Genomic DNA, 21651 nt, shown 5'->3' on the forward strand with positions numbered 1-21651 from the left:
TTACAATGTACCTTGGCAGGCACATTGAGAATAGACATTTCTGTTAATGTAGTTGAATGAAATTGTGGGTAAGGAGCCTTGTACAAACATGAATACTTGCACTGACTTGTAGGGACAAATGGCATACTTCATGACAGGAAGCACTATAATATATTGTTACATGAGGCAAACAGCTGGGAGAAAATTTCACTCTGGAACTGTAAACAGATTAACTGTTAATCTCCCGGAACAAATCTTCAACATTTTTGGATGGGGAAAAGAAACTGAATGAAATATTTCAGTTGTTGGGGATTTGAAGAAGACACACACTCAAAAATTTTCATTTATCTGAAGTTCTGCAACTGAATATCCCCTGATGTCAAACTGATGAAGCTGAATATCACTAGCTTCTCAAATCCTAGAATATAACTAGAGGATGCTTTGTAGAAGAAATACGAGTTTCAAACTGAATTTTTATCTGCCTTAAAAAAATCACTTCATTTCCATCAAATGCTCGAACATAGCATCATGGTATTGTAAAACTGTTCCATCTAGTCACAATATCATTTTGCCTGGAGATTCACAAATCTGCGGAAATAAACTTTGTTAATAGTGGTTTTTTTTGCAAATCCACTTCTCAGATTTAGGTTCTCCCACCATCATTCATGCTTGGCAATGCAGGCAACCTAACCAACTTTATTGAATAGCAACTGAGATCATGCCTACTTGCAAACCATTTGAACCAACATTTCTTAAAGCATATGTCCCTAGCTGGCTATGTCTGATGTTATAATACTCACAGCATTTTATGTGCGTAGGGAAGTAGCAGACAGTGTAGTGTGCGGTGATGATATCGTTATTTTTGGTTTAGAAATAGTTATTTCTGTTTCCCATGCTTTTTTTATGGTGATAAACAGAACTAAACAGCCAAGAGGAAGGACAGACTCAAGATAGGTGTCTGAGTGCCTGTCTGCTCAAAGCAAAGCAGCAGGGTGAAAGTACTAAATAATTTGATATGTAATCCAAAGAAACCTGCATGAACACATTTATGAATTTCCATCTGCCCTCTCCTTTTGCTTGAGCTAAACGCTGAATAGCTATCTTGTACAAAGGGATAAGACTACTAAGAATCAATTCTGCAGACAGGGTTCAATCATTGCAAAGCCAGGGCAGCCATCAATGACAACACAGCAAGGTAAATACCACACAGGTTAATGCTGAGGAAACACTGCTGGCAATTTTTACCTCATCCCGATGGAGATCTGAAGAAAGCTGACCTGCAGATAGCTAGGATTTACCATTCCTCCGTTCAAGATTTTGGAGTGACCTCTATTACGAGTGGGTATTGACAAGTGCATAGATTACCAGAAACAATGGAAAATAAACAGTTCTATCAACTCCAGTAATGCAGGGACAACACCAAATATATCAGATCTTCTGATGTCATCTCTTTGTGCCAGAGGTAATTTAAAGGAATCAATAAAGCTGGATGATACTCATTGAGAAGGCAAATACTCCCATGTAATAGGATGAGTACTTTATTTTACACTGCAGGCGATAAGCCCCAACATTCAGGAGGCTTCAAAGCTCCAGGTGTTAGGATTGCCCTCTGAAGTCAAAGGCAAACCCTGTTAAGAATGCACCACAACTTTGCCTTCTGTTAGTGATTAAATTATCTTCACTCTGATAACAATAAAGTTAAGTGTGGAGATAAAGAGAAGTGATCACAGATAAAGTATGGCGACACAGCAGAAAGATTCTATTAAAAGTTAAAAGTCACTCTCAGGAGTTGCAGGTTCTAAGCCATCTGGATGTGTGCATTTAACACAATACCATTTAAAACATACCTGTTCCTAATAAGAGATTTATTATTATTTAATATGAGTTTTTGCAAGATGATGGACTTAATTTAACAGTTTATCAGTTATTGACTTAATATTCTGATTAAAGATTGTTACCAAAGTATCAGTTCACTAGCATTCTTGTCTAGTTAAAATGTCAAGGTATACTTAAGATGTTATTTGGGGACTTGAGAATGTAATTCTGTGTTTCACAATTACGCTCAATACGGTGTCTCATTTTGAAAATGGATTTCTAGAGAACACATTATGTGATAGAGAAAATCTAGAATATTATTTTTCTGCCATAAGATCTGTCTTTGGTATTCATTTAAATGTAAAACTAGTTTTTTTTTGCAAAACTTAATATAAAATCATAATAATTTCTCCAGACGATGAGCTGGTTTAAGAAATATTATTCAAAGCTGTTGGAAGTTGATTCTGTGATAATATGGTGCATGTGCTGGTGTCTTGTAATATATTTTTAACCAATAAAAAGATACTTAAGTATCCTTTTAGAGCAGTGGATCCTATTTCCTATTCATTAAAGTTAAACATCTTTGGATGTAAAATTCTGACCTTCAGGTTGCTCTGTTTAAACAATGTTGCCTTCCACTTTGAAGTAAATTGTTTGATTTATAGTTGCACCTTTCGCCTTGGCAATAAAATTAAACCAGACACATGCGGGTTAATAATTACAACTTGTGCGTCAGATGAATTAACACCTGTTGGCCAACATCCTAAGGGGAGCCATACATTCTCTGGAAGTTTTATTTTGTAAACAGTGTCAGTGGTGAATTGCTCTCAATAAATCGCAGTATCAGAATTATACAGCGCAAAAGTTCAACAGGCAATTCTCTTCTACAATCCATGAAATGGAGCAATGTTGCAACATTTATCTTGTGATTGATCAACTAAATTCAAATATAAAGTAAAATGTATAGTACAAATGATTAAGTAAAGAATATTCCACTTGCAAGGAATATTCAATCAAGAAGTTTCTGTATTTGGTAATCTACAATTGCATTTTCTTTGTTATAGCTTTATTTTTAATTGAATAGGAATTATATCATAGGAAATAGGTCGGGAGAGAGGACCTCCTGCCTGATTCCTTGCCAAGTGAGCTGATTTATGTGTGAATATGCCACTTTTGGGCAACTTCTTAATATTAATAACAAGATCTTAAGATAGCTCTGAGTTCTACAGTGGCAGGAAGAAAACATTGATTACGACCAGGGCTATCCAAAGGTTGATATTAAGTTTGTTGCAGACAGTTTTCTATGTCCAGGTTGTTTAGTGATCAATGTAATTTTATAGAATATTTGATTTTACGTACATTTCCCTTAAATGCATTTTATCTTTTTCACTTGATCCATTCCTAAATTCTATGTCACAGTCCCTTTGGCCGACAAGATCTGTGCTGATCATCAAATGGCCACGTATAGTACTGTGCAGAAGCCTTCGGCACAGGTAAAAAAGAATCTGTAAAGTACTTTACTTTATTGTCACCAAACAATTGATACTAGATCATACAATCATCATCATAGTGATATTTGTTCCTGCACTTTGCGTTCCCTGAAGCATAAAGTGAAGATGTTTCCAAAATAATGAAATGAAAAGTTCCGAAACATCAAAAGAAGAGGAGTAAATAAAAAAAAACTAAACCAAATCAATATTTGGTGTGAATACCAAATCAATAATTGGTATTAAATCAATATTTTGCTTTGCCTTAAAACAGCATCAATTCACTTCGGTACACTGTTGGGCAATTTTATTAGAAAATTGGCTGGTAGTTTGTTCCAAGTATCTTAGAGAACTTGCCACAGCTTTTCTGCAGAGTTTGGCTATCTTACTTGCTTCTGTCTCTCCAGGGAGCTGCAGACAATCTTGATGATTAGGGTTCTGTGGAGGCCATACCATCTGAAACTATAAAATTTTAGGGTGCCTAAGACTTCTGCATATTACTGTTTATTAATTCCATTTTCCTGTACTTAGCCTTTAGCCAAGCTGAAAAAAGCCTTCTTTATTTCCACTCTTTATCTTCTGTCAGTAAGCCAATCTACTGCATCTTTCCCATAATACCATTGGCTCTTATTTTGTTTAGCAGCCTCATATATGGCACCTTGTCAAAGGCTTTCTGGAAATCCAAATAAGCAACATACTGGCTCTCTTTTCTCTATCCTGCCTGTTATTTCCTCAAAGAATTTAAACAAATTTGTCCAAGATTTTTCCTTATGGAAACTGTGCCAACTTCAGCCTGTCTTATGTACCTTCAAGTAACCTGAAAACTCATCCTTAATAGTGGACTCCAAAACCCTCTCTACTACTGAAGTTAAGCTGAACAGCCTATAATTTCTTGTCTTTTGCTTCCCTCTCTTATAAAGAGTGGAATGACCTTTGCAATTCTACAGTCTTGAACCATTCCACAATCTAGATTTTTTTTTTGAAGGTCACTCTTAATGCCTCCACAATCTCTTCAGCTAACTCTTTCAGAATCATGGGGTGTAGTACATTTGGTTCAAGTGGCTTATCCATCTTCAGACCTTTCAGCTTCTCAAGTACCTTCTCCTTAGCTATAATGATGGCAATCACTTCTGCCCCATGTTTCTTTTGAATTTATATGCGGCTTGTAAACTCAGGTGCAGTTCTGCTGAATGCCCAGTAAACACTGTCAATTTAACCCATGCAATTCCAGGCATACAGATGCCAGGGAATGATATTTAAAAATATAATTACCCTCAGAATTACAACCCTCTCATTATCCTGGTCCATGGGAAAAACACAAGCCAAGTCTGATCAACTTCGGCTGGGCCACCTCAGACCTTTCAGCTTCTCAATTACCTTCTCCTTAGTTATAATGACGGCAATCACTTCTGCCCCATGACTCTTTTGAATTTATATGCTGCTTGTGTCTTCCACATCGACTGACACAAAATACTTATTCAGTTTATCCACCATTTCTTTATCCCTTATTACTGCTTCTCCAGTGCAATTTCTATGCAGTCCAATATCCAGTCTTGCTTTTCTTTTAGACTTTATACACTTAGTGGTCACTTCATTAGATACCTCCTGTACCTAATAAAGTGGATGCAGAGTGTATGTTCATGGTCTTCTGCTGCAGTCGCCCACCCAGTTCAAGCTTTGACTTGTTGCATGTTCAGAGATGTTCTGTAGTGTTGTAACACAATTACTTGAGTTACTGTTGCTTTCCTGTAAGCTAGAACCAGTCTGGCTATCCTCCTCTGACCTCTCTCATTAACTAGCAACACACACACAAAATGCTAGAGGAACTCAGCAGGCCAGGTGGCATCTATGAAACAGAGCAAACAGTCGATGTTTTAGACCTGAAGAAGGGTCTTGGCCTGAAACGTTAAGTATTTACTCTTTTCCATTGATGCTGCCTGATCTGCTGAGTTCCTCCAGCACTTTATGTGTGTTGCTTGGATTTCCAGCATCTGTATATTTTCCAATCTCTCATTATGCAGGCAAATATGCCTTGTTAATGGCTGCTCATTAGATTTTTTTTTTGTTTTTCGCACTGGTCATCGAAAGCTCTGGAGAGTTGACCATGAAAATCCCAAGAGATCGGCACTTTTTGAGATACTCAAACCACCCTGTCTGGCACCAATAGACATTCTATAGTCAAAGTCAGTAAGGTCACATTTCTTCCCCATTCTTACGTCTTGAGGGGTTAAAGTGTATGTATGGATACTTGAACATTGTGGGAGTGTCTGTATCCACCAGCTTCTCAAGTGGGTGTTCCAGATATAAACCATCTCTCACAGGAGAAGAAATCCTTAGATTGCCTCTAAATCTCCTGCTCCTCACACTAAATTTGGCTTGAGATACAGGGAGATATGAAGTCTACTTCTCCATATATACTTTACCTATGCACCTCATAATTTTGTCTATCTGTGTTCTCACAAAATAGTTAGCAAAGTAATTCTTCCTTCATTCCCATTTTCTTTCTTCATGATTACTTCATTTTGGGAAATTTAAACTCCTCTCTTTCACATTCTCATTGTGCATATACAATCAAGTAATTTCACAATATTAAACATAACCACTAAACCACTAATCTGCCTTCCTTTTTCAAAGGAAAGGTGACCTCAGGACTGTTATTTCTAAATGACTAAACTGAATTTCTGCTATAATTGATTGTCAAGGTCCTCATAAGCTCAAAAACTGAAAGAGTCATTATCTTAGTTCATGAATCCAAGTTTCCTCCGCCTACTGCTGCTGTAGAACAGGGATTGCATCACCCAAGAATGGAAATGTTAAACAGAAGTCCAGATGATGTATTTCCACAATGTTCAAATTATTAAGGGACAGTCCCTTGTGCATGTGCAAAAAACATATTGATGTGTGAGGTGAGCAAGGCCTACATGGTTTTTGTAGGTGATTTGTGTTGGTGGATGGAAGGAAATGGAAGATGGCTTTGGTAACATAAAAAGTTGTATTCCTGAGCTGATTGCTGAAGGGTTCATGAAATGTGATTGGATAGGTAATCCATCCAGCGATACTCGCTGCTCCTCTTTTGGCTACTGCGCCTTCTTTCTCTGTTCCCTCTTGTTACTTGTCCTCAACTCTGAACAATTTTTCCTTCAGCTCCTCCCATTTTCTCCAAATTTAAGGATTTACCACGGGCATTTGCAAGGGCCCTAGCTATGCCTGTCTCTTTGTCAGCAACATAGAACAATCCACGTTCGAAGCAGTCTCCAATATTACTCCCCAACACTTCCTCTGCTATATTGATGACTGCATTGACACTGTTTCATTCACCCATGCTGAGCTCATCAATTTAATCAATTTTGCCTTTTAACTGCCACCCTGCCCTTAAGTTTACTTGGTCCATCTCTGAAACTTCCCTCCCCTTTCTCAATCACTCTATCTGCATTTCTGGAGACCAACATTTTATATAAGCCTATGGATTCCCTTTAATATCTGGACTAAACCTTGTCCCACACTGTCTCCTGTTAAAAGTTAATTCTGTTTTCTCAGTTTCTATGCCCCCACCTCATCTGTTCCCAGGATATAGCTTTCCATTCCAGGACATCAGAAATGCCCTCCTTCTTCAAAGAATGGGGTCTCTCTCCCTCCATTATTCACGCTGCCCTCACCCACATTGTCTCCCTTTCCTGAATACCCACGCTAGATTTCCTCTTGTCCTTACCTACGACATCATCAGCCTATGCATCCAACATATTCCTCTGCAACCTCCACCATCTCCAAAGGGATCATTGCACTAAGGATATCTTTATCTACCCCCACTCAGGTTTCCACAGATATATCTTCCTCTGTGGTTCATTGCCCATTCATCCCTCCCCACTAATCTAACTCCCGACACTTATTCCTCCAATTGCCCGAAGTGTCATACCTGCCCATACACCTCCTCCCTCACCTCCGTTTAGGTATCGAGTTAGTCTTTCCAGGTGAGGCAACACTTCAGCTGTGAACCTACTTGGTTTGTCCATTGTGTCCAGTGCTCCCGGTGCACCCTCGTCTACACTGGCAAGACCCCTCATAAGTTGGGGGATTGCTTGATCGAGCACCTCCACTCCATCTGCCACAAGTGGGACTTCCTGGTGGCCAAATATTTTAATTCTGATTCCCATTACAAAGTGTTGGTCCATGGCCTTCTCTTATGCCAAGATGAGACCACCCTCAGAGTGAAGGAGCAATACTTTATAATCCATCTGTGTAGCCTCCAACCTGATGGCACGAGTATCGATTTCTCCCTTCTGGTAAAAATATTTCCCCCCTCCCTCTATTCCTCAGTGACCTTTTACCTCTTCTCCCATCAATTACTTCCTCCTGAGTCCCCTCTCCTCTTTCCCTTTCTCCTATGGCCCATTCTTCTCGCCTATCAGATTCCTTCTTCTCCAGCCTTTAACCTTTCCCACCCACCTGACTTCATCTGTCACCTTCCAGCTAACCTCCTTCTCCGACTCCTACCTTTTTATTCTGGCACCTTCCCTCTTCCTTCTCAATCCTGAGGAAGGATTTTGGCCTGAAACATTGATAATCTATTAATTTCCATGGATCTTGTCTGATCTGCTGAGTTTCTCCAGCATTTTGTGTATGCTTCTTTGGAAATCCAGCATCCTCAGACTGTTTCATGCCTAAAATTTGCTACTCCACATCTTGGTTACTGTTTAGAAGCCTATATATAATTCCCATCAGGGAGTTTCTTTTTTAACCCCTGCAGATTCCTATCTCTACCCACAAGAATTCTACAACTTCTGATGCTTTTCCACTTTTTTCCCCCCAAACATTTGATTTATTTTTTTAAACCAAAAAAACCAATCTGCCTGTATTTTTGATACCATTCAATACCTTGGATTTTAAGCTTCCAGCTGTGAACTTCTTTCAACCACTACTCTATGATGCCCATAATGTTATACCTGTCAATTTCAAACTGCAATACAAGATCTACTTTATTTTGCATTGGAATATAATGCCTTCAGTCCCCTTCTAAGAATCAGTATTTTCAAATTTGTCTCCATGTTGTCTGGAGTTAAATTCTTGTCGCTTTTGAAAATGTTGCCTTATTCTTTTATTCTGGAGACTTCTCCTTCACTTTATTTTACTGCCCTTCCATTCATTTTTACTTTCTCCATATTTTTCAAGCCGTTGCACCGTACTATTTAGTTTAAAGCCCTATCTGCACCCTTAGAAATGTGATTCATCATGATCCTGGTCCCAGTGACGTTCACAATGAGACCCTCCTACTGGAACAGCTCCCTCCTTCTCCAATACGGATACCAACGTCCCATGAATTAAAACAAATCCAACACCAATCAATGAGCCATGCATTTAACACTCTGATCTTTTTTAGCCCCAGCCCAGCTTGCACACGGCTATGCAACCTTTAGGGAATGTCCTTGCCTTTGACAGGGTGCCGCACATGACACTGCTTAACAAGATAAGAGCCCATGGTAGTACAGGAAATATATTAGCATGGATAGAAGATTAGCTGACTGGCAAGAGGCAAAGAGTGGGAACAAAGAGAGCCTTTTCTGGTTTGCAGCTTGAGCCAGCTGGTGTCACAACTCACAGATTCAGCAGCGGAGCACATTTGGCAATTGTGCTCGTGAATATGCACGTGTCAGCTAATTAGTATTTTGTTGCGATAGTATTTAACTCCATTCATTCCATCATATGTTTGTTGAGACTTGGACACAGCAGCATTTTGCTGCCTGCTTGCATTCCGCCTTGCCTGAAAAATTGGACTGTTGAGTCAACTGACTCTGAAGACTAGCAGTGTTCATTTATTCTTAGTTGTTCTCTTCAGTCATGGGGCAGGTTTCGTTTTCCATTTGAGAGTTTTAGTTTACGGCCCTGTTTTGGCCTAGCGTTTATTGTTTTCTTTTCCCCTTGGCATTGTCCACATTAAAGTCTGTGACCTATCGACCTGCTTCAGTGTCTCTCACTCCGCACTTGGGCCATATCCGCACTGGGTGACAGATGGTGTTGGTGCTGCTTCTTTTCACGTTATATGTCAAATGATTTGAATGAGGAAATTGCTGGCTTTGTGGCAATGTCTGCAGATGATACAAAAGAAGGTGGAAGGGCATGTAGAGTTGAGGAAGCAACAGATCTTACAATAGGTTAGAAAATGGGCAAAGAAGTGACAGATGAAATCTAGAATTGGTAATTGTATGGCAATGCATATTGAATAAAAGGAATAAAAGCATAGACTATTTTCTAAAAGGGGAAAAAATCAAAAATTAGAGGTGTGAAGAGACTTGGGAGTTCTTGTGTAGGATTCTCTAGAGGTTAACTTACAGGTTGAGACTATGGTAAGGAAGGCAATGAAAGCTAACTTTACAGTTTTGAGAGAACTAGAAAATAAAAGCAAGGATGTAATGTTGAAGCTTTATAGGGTATTGGTCAGGCTACACTTTGAATAGTCTGGGCAGTTTTGGGCTCCTAACTTAAGATGTGCTGGCATTGGAGATGGTTGAGATAAAGTTAAAGAAAATTATTCTGGGACTGAAGAAGTTTATATAAGAGAGTGTTTTAATGACTCTGGGCCTGTGCTCACTGAAGTTTAGAAAGATGAGGGGAAGATCTCATTGTTGAATATTGAAAGGCCTAGGTAGAGTGGATGTGGAGAAGATGAAGTTTCCTATAGTGAGGGAGTCTAGGACCATAGATCACAGCCTAAAAGTATAGGGATGTCCTTTTAGATAGCGATAAGGAGAAATTTCTTTAGCCGGAAGGTAGTGAAGCTGTGGAACTCATTGCCACAGACAGCTTTGTAGGCCAAGTCTTTTGGTTACGTTTTAAAGTGGAATTGATAGGTTCTTGATTAGTTAGGGTTCAAAGTTTACATGGAAAAGGCAGGAGAATGGGGTTGAGAGGGATAATAAATCAACTATAATGGAATGGTGGAGCAGACTCGATGGGTCAAATGGCTTAATTCTGCTCCTAAGTCATATGGTAATAATCTAGTTGTTAGCTGCCGAAATTCCTTCAGAACATTTTTCCTCTTTCTTCCTGTGTTGTTGATACCCACATGGACCATGACAACTGGATCTTTCCCTTCCCAATGCAAACTCCTCTGCAGAAACTGGTCCTTGAGAAAGTGCTGATGAACCACCTTCTTGAACTGTTGTAGATGTTGAGAGCAATTTTCACATAAAGAGCTACCAGTACATGTAACCAACAGGTCCAGCTAGCAGCAACACCCATTCCACAGTGCTGCATGTATCTGCCAGTGCCTGACATGGCCTCAAGCTTCTTGGTGTTCAGTTGGATCAAGGTACCTTAGCCTCTACTTAAAGCCAATGTGTGCAGGGTGTGCTGACTGCAAGCTGGACCTTCCTACTAAACCCCCTCTGTCCCGTGGTGAGAATAATACTGAGAACCTGAATTGTAGAATCCTTGAAAGTGAGTCCATATATTCTGCAGTCAGGTTAGAGTTGAGCTAAGTGAACTTGTCCACGCTCCAAAGTTAACAAAATGGGTGGTAAAATTTACAAAATTGCACAAAATATTTAACCAGAGCTTGTAGCACAAACTCTCAATATTGTCGTTCAGGAAGGCTACAGATCTTATTATCACATTCATCAGCCCTGGCCAATTCCTAATTATGTTGGGCTCCTGACCGCCGCAGGAAGGTCAGAAGACCTCTGAGAATTGAACAAGTATCCTAACACCTTGTTGATATAACCACACATATTGGAATCATTGATATAGTCACAGGAGAGGATTTCCCCAATACAACACATTAAATGTAGAACTCATATGATTGGAAATGAATTTCTGAAGTCCGTTAATTTAAACTCTAAGTTCAAAGTTATATTTATTACCAGAATACATATATGTCACCCCATACAACCTTGAATTATTTTTCTGTGGGCATACATAGCAAATCTATAGAAAAGTAACTGTAAACAGGATTGATGAGCACCAAACTACAACTACAGATATAAATAAATAACAAAAAAAAATGAGCATGAAATAACAAGATAAAATGTCCTTAAAATAAGACCATCTTTTGTGGTAACACCAGGAGTAGAATGAGTGCAGTTAGCTCCTTTTGTTCAATAGCCTGATGATCGAGGGATAGCAACTGATTTTGAACCTGCTGGTGAAAATGCTAAGGCACTTGTACCTTCTTCCTGATGGCGGCAATGAGAAAAGAGCATGGTATGGTTGGAGAGGTTCTTCGATGGTGGATGCTGCTTTTCTACTCCAATGTCTCATGTAGACTAGTAGGCCAATTACAAAGGCTAAAACACCTCCATTAATTCTCAAGTTTGTCTTCATAGGCACAAAAGCTAAGAAATTATTAAATATAACAGCTATTTCATTATGTTGGCTTCCTGTTTATCCTGTCCATATTTTCCTTAGTTTGTTGTCATCCTGACTTTATTGCTCCTTGCACTTCCCTCTTTTCCATGGTCTTCTCCCCTATCCTACCAGATGCCCCCTCTCCAACTCTTTATCTCTTCCACCAATCAACTTCCCAGCTCTTTAGTTCACCCTTCCCCCTCTCTCACTTTCACCTATCATCTATTGACTTGTACTTGTTCCACCCCTACCCCCACCTTGCTCTAACTTATCTTTATTTCCAGTCCTGATGAAGGGTCTTGGCCTAAAACACCAAATATTTACCCTTTTCCATAAATGCTGCCTGGCCTGCTTTGTTCCTCCAGCATTTTGTGTGTGTTGTTCAAAATATTTTGCTTTATTAGTTTTTTGAATAATTTAATTTCACAGTTCCTCAATGTTACAATTTTTTGACTTTCAATCTTGTCTTTTTATGAGTAATGCTCTCCTCTACTGTACATGTACACAATGTAAACTAATTTGGTATTTTGCTTTTAGCCATTGCTTGACTCTCTTCAGTGGATTATCAGTCTCTGTTTTAGAGCAGTAGGTTTAATATAGTTTCAAATGATACCCATTATTGTATGTCACTATTATTGTTTATTGTATTTCCCCAAGTTGTGTTTATTGCCAAATTAAATCCCTAGACATTGTTGCACTTCCATTTCATTTAACTAATTTTCAAATCTTAATGCTGCTGAGAAGGCAATTATTACCTATTTTTGATGGCCTTAAGAAGATGGCGAGGAGCTACAGTACCTTATTGAACTGCTACCATCTTTTTTCACAATGTTCTCAAAATACTGTAGAGGGAACACCAGAATTAGGCCTGGTGATGAAGGACTGATGTGAAATTTCTATTCAGAATTATGCATGATTTTAAAGGTGGTCATGCTCCCTTGCTCTTCTTGGTGATAGAGGCTATAGTCTTCAATTAGAGCTGCCTCAATGAGTATTGGAAGTGCATTTTGCAGACAGTACCCACCACAACTACAGTGTGCCATTAGTCTAAGTAATAAATGTTTCCTCGTTCAATCAGTCACAGTCAAGTGGACTGCTTTGCTTTGGACATTGCTGAGCTTCTTGCAAATTGTTGGAGCAATTCTAGATCAGCCATGTGGAGAGCATTCCATCACACCAATGACTCATTTCTTGTAGATGGTCCAAAGGACTTCATGAATTGAGTAGTTCTCTTCAGGATCCACTCTCCGACTTGCACTTGTGGCCTCACTATTGTGGAAATTTGGCATGGATAACTTCATTCCCCACTCTCAGAACTGACGCTACAATCTACTGACTCACTTCCAGGGATCCTTTACAAACAACTCTTGTTCTCGATATTTTTATTTGCTCAACTTATCTATTTATGCACATTGGTAAGTCTTTGCTTATCTATGTATAGATCTTTTTGTAAAATTTTATTGTATTTTTTTTTATTTCCTGTAACTGCCCTGAAGGAAATGAATCTCAAGGTTGTATATGGTAACATTGATAATAAATTTACTTTCAACTTTGATTTATGTGACTAGAGCATAAGGTGTAGATAAATGGAGTCTCCTTAGGATGTTAAATGGTAGGGATATTAGCTCTGACAATGTTATTAGATGTCAAGTATGGGTGATTGAATTCTCTGTTGCTACAGAAGTCATTGTCTGACACTTCTGTAAGCCAAATGTTACTTAGCATTTACAAGTTGCTTCATTTACTCAGAAGTTACAAATGAAATTGAATATTGAAGAACTTTCATTGGACTTCCCCGATCCTGAACTTATGATCAAAGAAAGGTCAACGATGGAGCATCCGAAGCTGTTTGGGCACAGAACCCTTCCATTAATGTCCTGTAGTTGGAATGATTGACCTTTGATAACTCCAGCCATTGTCCTTTGTCTGAGATTCGATTCCAACTACTGTGACCAGTGTGCTTTCCCTTTGATTTCAGTTGATCAGCCTCTGAGGCTTCCGTCGGTCAGAGTTGATCTTGGATATTATGTCCTAGCTGTTTAGATATGCTAGTTTGGCAGTACAATATGGAGAACAAGCTGTTGCCCATGTAGCAAGCTCCCCTTCTCTGCACAGTTGATGAATCCAAAGGAACGGCAGAGACCAATAGAGTTTGGTACCAGCAGCATTACAGGAGTCACCAATCAGCATTGACAATATAGGACTGTCTTAGGAACTCCAACTCTGGATTTTTCCCCAGACATTCCTCATGAGTGGAGGTTTGAGATCAGAGTTTTTCTTCTCCTGGAGGAGCTGTCAACCACGGCTGATGAGCCCCACCTGCCTGAAGCGACTGGTTTTAAGGTGCCAGTAACTCATCTTTGCCCCTCCTCCTGTCAGTAGAAATTATTCTGTTGGGCTTAGTAGCTAAGCCACACATGAAGGCCAGGACCTGGACTTGGTGATTAGAGGCCAGTTGAGCTGTACACCATTGGGAGCATTCAACAGGTAGTGGGAACTTGTCCCAGTTACCACCCCCAGCTATAACAACCTTAAGGAGCCAGTTCAGTACACCTTAAGTATCACATTCTGTCGAATGTTGCCATCATGGAAAGGCAGCTCTTGGAATTAAACTGTTTGGTATGTGATAAGATCTAGAGTTTTGTGGTCCTGGCAAAGCTCAAACTGAGAATTGACAAGTGCCACTTCATAGCATTACCATGAGAAGTTTCCATCATTTTGTAGTGTTTGAGAATAGGGATTGGGTCATATTTGGACAAACTCATTTTATCTTTTCAGCAAACAGGACATACAAGGATTATTTTCCACTTCATCAGACAGATTTATTGTCAGTGTGCTGGAGTAGCTTCAGTAAAGGTACAGCTCATTCTGGAGCACATTTCTTCAATGCTACAGCTGATAATATTGCTCCTTTTGCTATTGTTTTATCTAGCGATTTGCCACTTCCTGATGTCATGTACAGTGAATCAAACTAGCTGGTTATCCTAGGAACTTCTTTACTTTTACCATTTTTCTTTTTAAATTTTTAATTCCAGAACTGATCTTCCTGTGGCATGTTATTGTTCTCCACATTGCACTTATTATATATTAATAATTTCAGTTCATTCTAGGTACTTTTACATTTTTATTAATAACAGCTGTTCTCACTTTAACATCCCTCACTCATTTTCCAATATTCTCCAAATTAATTAAATCCCTGGCTAGCCAAGTCCTCCCTGGAAGTTTAGCCAGTTCAATCCTATTAGCTACGTTTTACCTCAACTCAGGGTGTCACAGTGTGCAGCTAGTCGAAGTATCGCCTCACACCAGAGAGGTAGGTTCATTCCAGATGTAGCACTGATAGTGTGGAGTTTGCATGCTCTCTCTGAGTGTATGCATTTCCTCCAAGTGTTCAGGTTTCCTCCCATACCTCAATAATTTTTGGGCCAGTAAGTGAGTTGGCCGCTGCAAATTACCTGCAGTGAAGATTAAAAATTCAAAGTACATTATCAAAGAATGCTATAGATTATACATCTTGAAATTTGTCTGCTTAGAGTCAGTCACAAAGCAAGAGACTTGAATAATGCAATTTAAAAAAACAAAAACCACTGCGCAGAGAAAGGAGGAAGGGAAAGAAAAGCTCATTGTGCAACAAATGAAGTAAGCCAACCGTATTCCAAACTAGAACAAGTCCCAGACCTGCTCCCGGAGCAGCCAGAGTAGGCCCAAGCCAAGCCTTGGTCCCCAGTTTTCACCCAGTGGGGCAGAAGCACAGAGCAGCCAGATTTGTAAAGCCGAACAACAAATTGGTAGGGAGGATCTGGAAGGAGTATTTAGAATGTAAGAAAAGTAGGATTAATATAGGATTTGTGTAAATGGGTGGCGGAAGGTCAGTGAAGATGTGGTGGGCTGATGAGCCTGCTTCCATTCTCCATTACTTCGTGACGACAATTTGCTCCCTCCTTCAAATCCACCAATTGTCTTCCTTTCAAGGAAATAGTTGTTTCTTGAGAACAGATGAATCGTACTTAAGGTTAGGTGATCATTTCTTCCCATGCAGCATGACGATTATTTAATGAAGATGTTTCCAATTTACTTCCAAGACTTATGGAATACAGAAAAAAGGCAAGTCTCTTTACACAACTGTTAAAATATGCAGTGTTAAGTTTCATGAACATTGTTGCTTCACCCTTTCTAACATGCACTTGATAATTGCATAGATTGCTAGGGATTTGAGCCTTTAAATTGTTTCAGAGGAACTGTATCACCTCCTGCCTCAGAACATTATTTATTGATTGAGATTCAGTGTGAAGTAAGCCCTTCCAGCCCTTTGAGCCATGCTGCCCAGCAATCCCCTAATTTAATGCTAGAGGTGGGAGCATGGGAAAGCTGGGTGGTGAGGAGAGGTGACGTGGGTGGAGGTTTTGCTTAGGGAGTGGGATACCCTCCATTCTGCTCCTGCTGAATTTGCTTTGAAAAAGTCTTCAACATCTTTGGCTTTCTTTAACTTTTTCCAGCATTGAGAGACTTTTTGATAGTCACATTTTCAACCATGCATTACTTAGGTATTTTTCATTTCTGTTGGGAATTTCATGATTTAAGCTTTTGACAAGATTCGATAGCACCTCAAAATAAATGCAGAGGATACAACAGCATATGACACAAAATCAGAAAGAGGACATTTGACCCATTGAGTCCGCTCGTCACTCAATCATGTCTGACTGATTTTCCCTCTCAACCCCATTTCCTGCCTTCTCACTATAACCTTTGATGCCCTGACTACTCAAGGGCCTATCAACCACCACTTTAAATATACTTAATGACTTGGCCTCCACAGCCGTTTGTGGCATTGAATTCCACAGATTCACTACCCCAGCTGAAGAAATGACTCTGTGACTCAGTGTTTAAGTTCTCAGAGTAGAAACTGAATTAATGCAAGCCTGATAGTGTTTAGCAACACTATGATCACTTTGTACAGAAATAAATATTGCTTTTTCATTGTTGTGTTGCCTTTATGGCAGTTATTTAGTTTATAATATTTTCGCTTAGTAATTCATTTGTTAGCATTCTAGTTAAAGTTAGGATTGTGTAAAGTAAATTCGTTGTCTGTGATATATCGCGGCATGCGATGACGTCACATCCGGTTTCGCTGCATCCTGTGGGGAAAATACAGGTTTGGAGAAACAGGAAGGTGGGGGTCGAGACATGTGCAAGTCCAGCGCAGCAAAGTTTTCTTTCTACGCACCAGAAACATAGTGAGAGCAAAGCTATAAGTCATGAGATAATCAATATGTTGAATTAAAATGTTAACGCCGATCCTGTTAAAAGTAACGACGGTCGATAAGGTTTATGTTTTTGTTAGTTAAAGAGTTGCGGATAGTTTGTGTTGAAGTGTAATTAAAGCAGTCAATGGTGTAGGTAGATTCTGACTGTTTGCTGCACTTTAATGTAATGTAGTTGTTGTAGTTTTACCTTTGCAAGTATTTACGATGTAAATGTAATATCAAGAGGGAAACAAATGCTGTACAAATCTTGTATTGTTTTATCAACAGTTTTCACCATACGTTAATGAGGAAGAGTGAACAGTAAACAGTTAATCTTACTGTGATCCTGTCCTCATTGATAAAGGTTTAACTCGGTGTTTAGTTCGGTGTTCCGTTACTCCCGAATGAGAACACTACATAAACTGAATTAATGCAAGCCTGATAGTGTTTAGCAACACTATGATCACTTTGTACAGAAATAAACATTGCTTTGTCATTGTAATTTTGTTCTTTTTTAAAATCAAGATTCTGTTTAGTCGATGCTTATTTGTGAATACTACTTATATGATGCTATGTGCCTTTGAAGATGCTGCAAATAAGCATTTACATTGTGTAAGGACAATAAACTTGCCTTTGTCTTTTCACGTGACTGTTGCCCAGATTGGTTGAACTTAATTATCAGGAGAGATAGGAGAGTATTGACTTAATTTGCATGGGATAGAGGAGGCTGACAGGTAACCTGACACAGGTACACAAGATTATGAAAGGCATAAATAGGGTAGATGGCAACTGTGTTTTCCCCCATGGTGGAGTTATCTGTTATGTATTCATGTATATTTTGAACCTTATGTTTTGCTGTCAGGCTCCCCTGTGTGTTACGTACTGAGTGCAATATGAGAGGGAATTCTGGGTAGATAACATACAAGTAAAATAAACAGCAGCACATTTGATCCTCACCTCTCCGTCTCTCATGTGTGTTATTCATGGCCACTCGGCTTCCCAGAATCACAAACGTAACAACTGCCGGTGAAGTGACAAGTCAGTACACAATATTTATTGCTTTGTTCCTTTCGGCAAGAAAAGTCGGTGTGCAATGCTGACAGTGTATTCTGTGTAACATGGGCAAGTGAAATGGAGATGTTGCACGCTACAGGGAAGCAGCCGCAGGAAGTGAGATGAGTGAAGGATCCAAGGGGAGAGAACAACAATGGAACAGTTAAAAAAAATAAATGAGAGGGAGAGAAAGATGTTAAAATTAGTTAACTTTTCTGGAAAATGATTGTGTTTGAAAATGATGATAATGTTGGGAAGTATCAGGACTGTATGATGAGTAGACTGAGCAATGGAGTTCATATACTGATGTTACGAACGCCTTAACTGGGTCACTTACCAGCAAAGATGGAGACATCCATTGAAGGCTGATGATACTATTTTTAACAGTATTTATTAGTAAACATACAGAGAAATAATATCAATGCAAATATACAGATAATATACGTCATTAATACTAAATCTAAAAGTGTGGGTATAATAATAATCAATAAGGAATAGCTGTATCGTTGTCAGGGGATAATGTATTGTCCGATGGAAATATAAAGTTCACTCAGTTCATGCAGGCTGCAGCCGTTGGGGACAGCTGTGTGGCAATGGTTGGGGGGGGAGAGGGGGGAGAGGGGGGAGAGGGGGGAGAGGGGGGAGAGGGGTGAGAGGGGGGAGAGGGGGGAGAGGGGGGAGAGGGGTGAGAGGGGGGAGAGGGGTGAGAGGGGGGAGAGGGGTGAGAGGGGCGAGAGGGGGGGAGAGAGAGAGAGAGATTCCATCTCCAAGAGAAAATAGCCGTTATCAGTGGTTCCGTTTTGCCGTGGCCAGGACACATTCCAAACCCTGTGTATTCTGCGTGTCTCTCTCTCATTTCCTGGGTCCCAGACCTGAATTAATAGCGATTTTGCGATTCTCAAAAAGGACTTTGTACCCTTCAGCCCCTCAGAGTTGCTTGTCATTCATAACACTGACAAAGCTGATTATTTTGCACTGACATATCAAATTTCAGATGATACTCGTGTTCCAACTTTCGTGATTCTGATGGATGCAAAACTATTTAATTTATTATGCATCTGGTTTAACTTGCTCAGCCCAGTGATAACCCTTGTGAGGACAGTCTTAAAGGACCACTATTCACCTGAACCTTTAATTTTGTTGAGATGTTTAGAGTTAACAATTACTGTTAAGCTTGATACAACACCAAAGTTCTTGAAAGTAAGTTCCATACATCCTCAGACCAAAGGAAGAGGCTGAATTGCAAAGCCTGGTCCAGAGCAAGGTATTGGGATCAGTGTTGTAAGTTTAACCAACTCCAGTGGGTGCTGTCCTAAAAAGGGTGGGTCTTTAAGACTTTGTGGAGACTACAAGGTAACTATTAACCCAATTCTTCTGACTGAACAATTCTGTCTTTTGTTCAACGATGACCGCTTTGCAGAATTGGATGGAGGACAGACAATTCTATTTATATCTTTGATATCTCTTTTTTTCCCTCCTTTCAGGGTTCTTTTGAAGATCCTGACCTGGAGTTACATTCTGATTTCAGTTCTTTGCGGGAATGGGACCCACTCTCTGGGCCTCACGACCGCCTGCATTTTGATAGCCCAAAGACGTGGCCTGGAAAATTAGCATGCCTTAAGGATGTCGGATTTTCATGGCTCTGGAGATGGGCTGATTCAAGGCCGGTGCCCCTGACTGAACACGGAGCATTGAGAGCAATGGGCTAGCCTGCAGGCAGTGTGTCCAGAGACCCGAGTTCTTTGGTCACAGAGCTTGGATGAAGTGACGCAATAGACTTTTAACACCGTAAATCAGTGAGTTGTTTGTTGTAACTCCCTTCTCACTGTGAAATGGCAACAACCCCTTTTCCCTTAATTGGGAGAGAGAGAGAGCTTGTAATACGTCGAATTACTGGGTGAATGAGCAGTCTTTGGAGTACTGCAAGTCTGTGTCTTTATTGATGCTTTGCTGCACCATTGAGTGCTCAGTGGAGGGTGCTAATGATCTTTTGCTGGTGGGGTTGGGGGGGGAATCATTGCCTTGCTGCTGTTTCTGCGTGGGAGGAGGGAACTGGGGGGGTTCTAATGTTTGACTGTCATTCATTCTTTGGGGCACTCATCTGTTTTTGTGGATGTTTGCTAAGAAAAAGAATTTCAGGATGTATATTGTATACATTTCTCTGCCATTAAATGTAGCTATTGAATCTATTGAACCCATTTAGCAAGACCGACTTATGTGAAGTGCACTCGCGGACGCACATGAAGCCAGCGTCACAGAAACTGTTGACCATAGTGGCTCACAAAGGAATGTTTAGGTACTACAGGCATCACCTCAGTTTCTGCTCTTCTTAAGCGAGTAATAAACCAGATCCTGAGCAGACTCACAGGGGTGTTGTGTGGATGACTTACAATTAGTACGAAAAATAAACATGAGCACCTACAAGACGCCTATTCTACACTACAAAGACTCAAGGAATAAGTCCAGATGGACAAGTGTGAGATCTTTCGACATTGAATTGAATACTTGGGCCATGCAATTGACAACTCAGGGCTTTACAAAGGCAATAAAAGGTAAAGACAGTTGTGGAAGTTCTATTACCACCGAATGCAAGTCAATTAAGATCTTTCTTAAGGCTATGAGCATACTATGCAATGATTGTTTCCAACCTAGTTAGTATGCTGAAACCAGTTCATAAGTTTTAAAATAAATCAACATACAGGCCGTGGACAGATCACTGAAGAGGCTTTGAAAAAGGCTGACACAGCTTTGTCACAATGTGAACCACTCATACACTTCAACCCATCATTGCCCATACATTCGACCTGCAATACATCAGCCTGTGGTGTGGGGGCAGTTATCTCACATATCATGCCATCAGATGAAGAGTGTCCAATCACTTTTGCATGATGGACATTACACAATTCAGAAAGTCACAATGCCTAGATTGAATGGGAAGCACTGACAACCATCTTTGGAGTTAAGAAATTCCATTAATTCCTCTTTAGTTGACAATTTACATTACTGACAGATCATCGCCCTTTGTCATCAATTTTTGGTCCACATGTGGGCAGTTCTTCCCTAGCTTCCAGTCAAATGCAAGGCTGGACTCTGTTACTAACAGCATGCCAGTATGAAGTATAGGAGGTGCGAGGACCATCGGATTGCTGATGGACTGTGCACATTTCCCTTAGCTGTTGCAGTTCTGATAACTGTGGTGCAGGCCCGAAGCACACATGTACTGAGCCTGTTTGATCTAAAGTGGTGGATATAGTAACTCACAAAAGGAGAGGAGAGCCAACCGTAAAATTGGAATCCTGCCAGGCTTGAATGGAAGGAGCTCACAGTCCGAGCATGATATTTACTGTGGGACTACCGTGTTGTCATTCCTCCAACAGTAAGCAAGTGTTTGACGAGCTACATGCAGGACACTGGTGTCGTGGGAATGAAAGAAATCATACTTCTGGTGGTCAGCACTGGATGTAACTACTGAAGAGAAGGCCGAAGCATGTCCACAGTGTTAGAGAGCAAGAAATGCCCCTCTATTTTCTCCTTTGCATCCACGGCCTTTTGTCCTCTCCTATCAGATTCCCCCTTCTCCAACCCTGTATCTCTTTCACCAATCAACTTCCCAGCTCTTTACTTTATCCCTTCCCTCCTGGTTTCAACCATCACCTTGTGTTCCTCTCCCCTCCCCCCACCTTTTAAATCTACTCATCATCTTTTTTTCTCCGGTCCTGCCAAAGGGTCTTGGCCTG

Source organism: Hypanus sabinus, chromosome 18 (genome assembly GCF_030144855.1).
Source record: "Hypanus sabinus isolate sHypSab1 chromosome 18, sHypSab1.hap1, whole genome shotgun sequence".
Classification (NCBI taxonomy): Eukaryota; Metazoa; Chordata; class Chondrichthyes; order Myliobatiformes; family Dasyatidae; genus Hypanus; species Hypanus sabinus.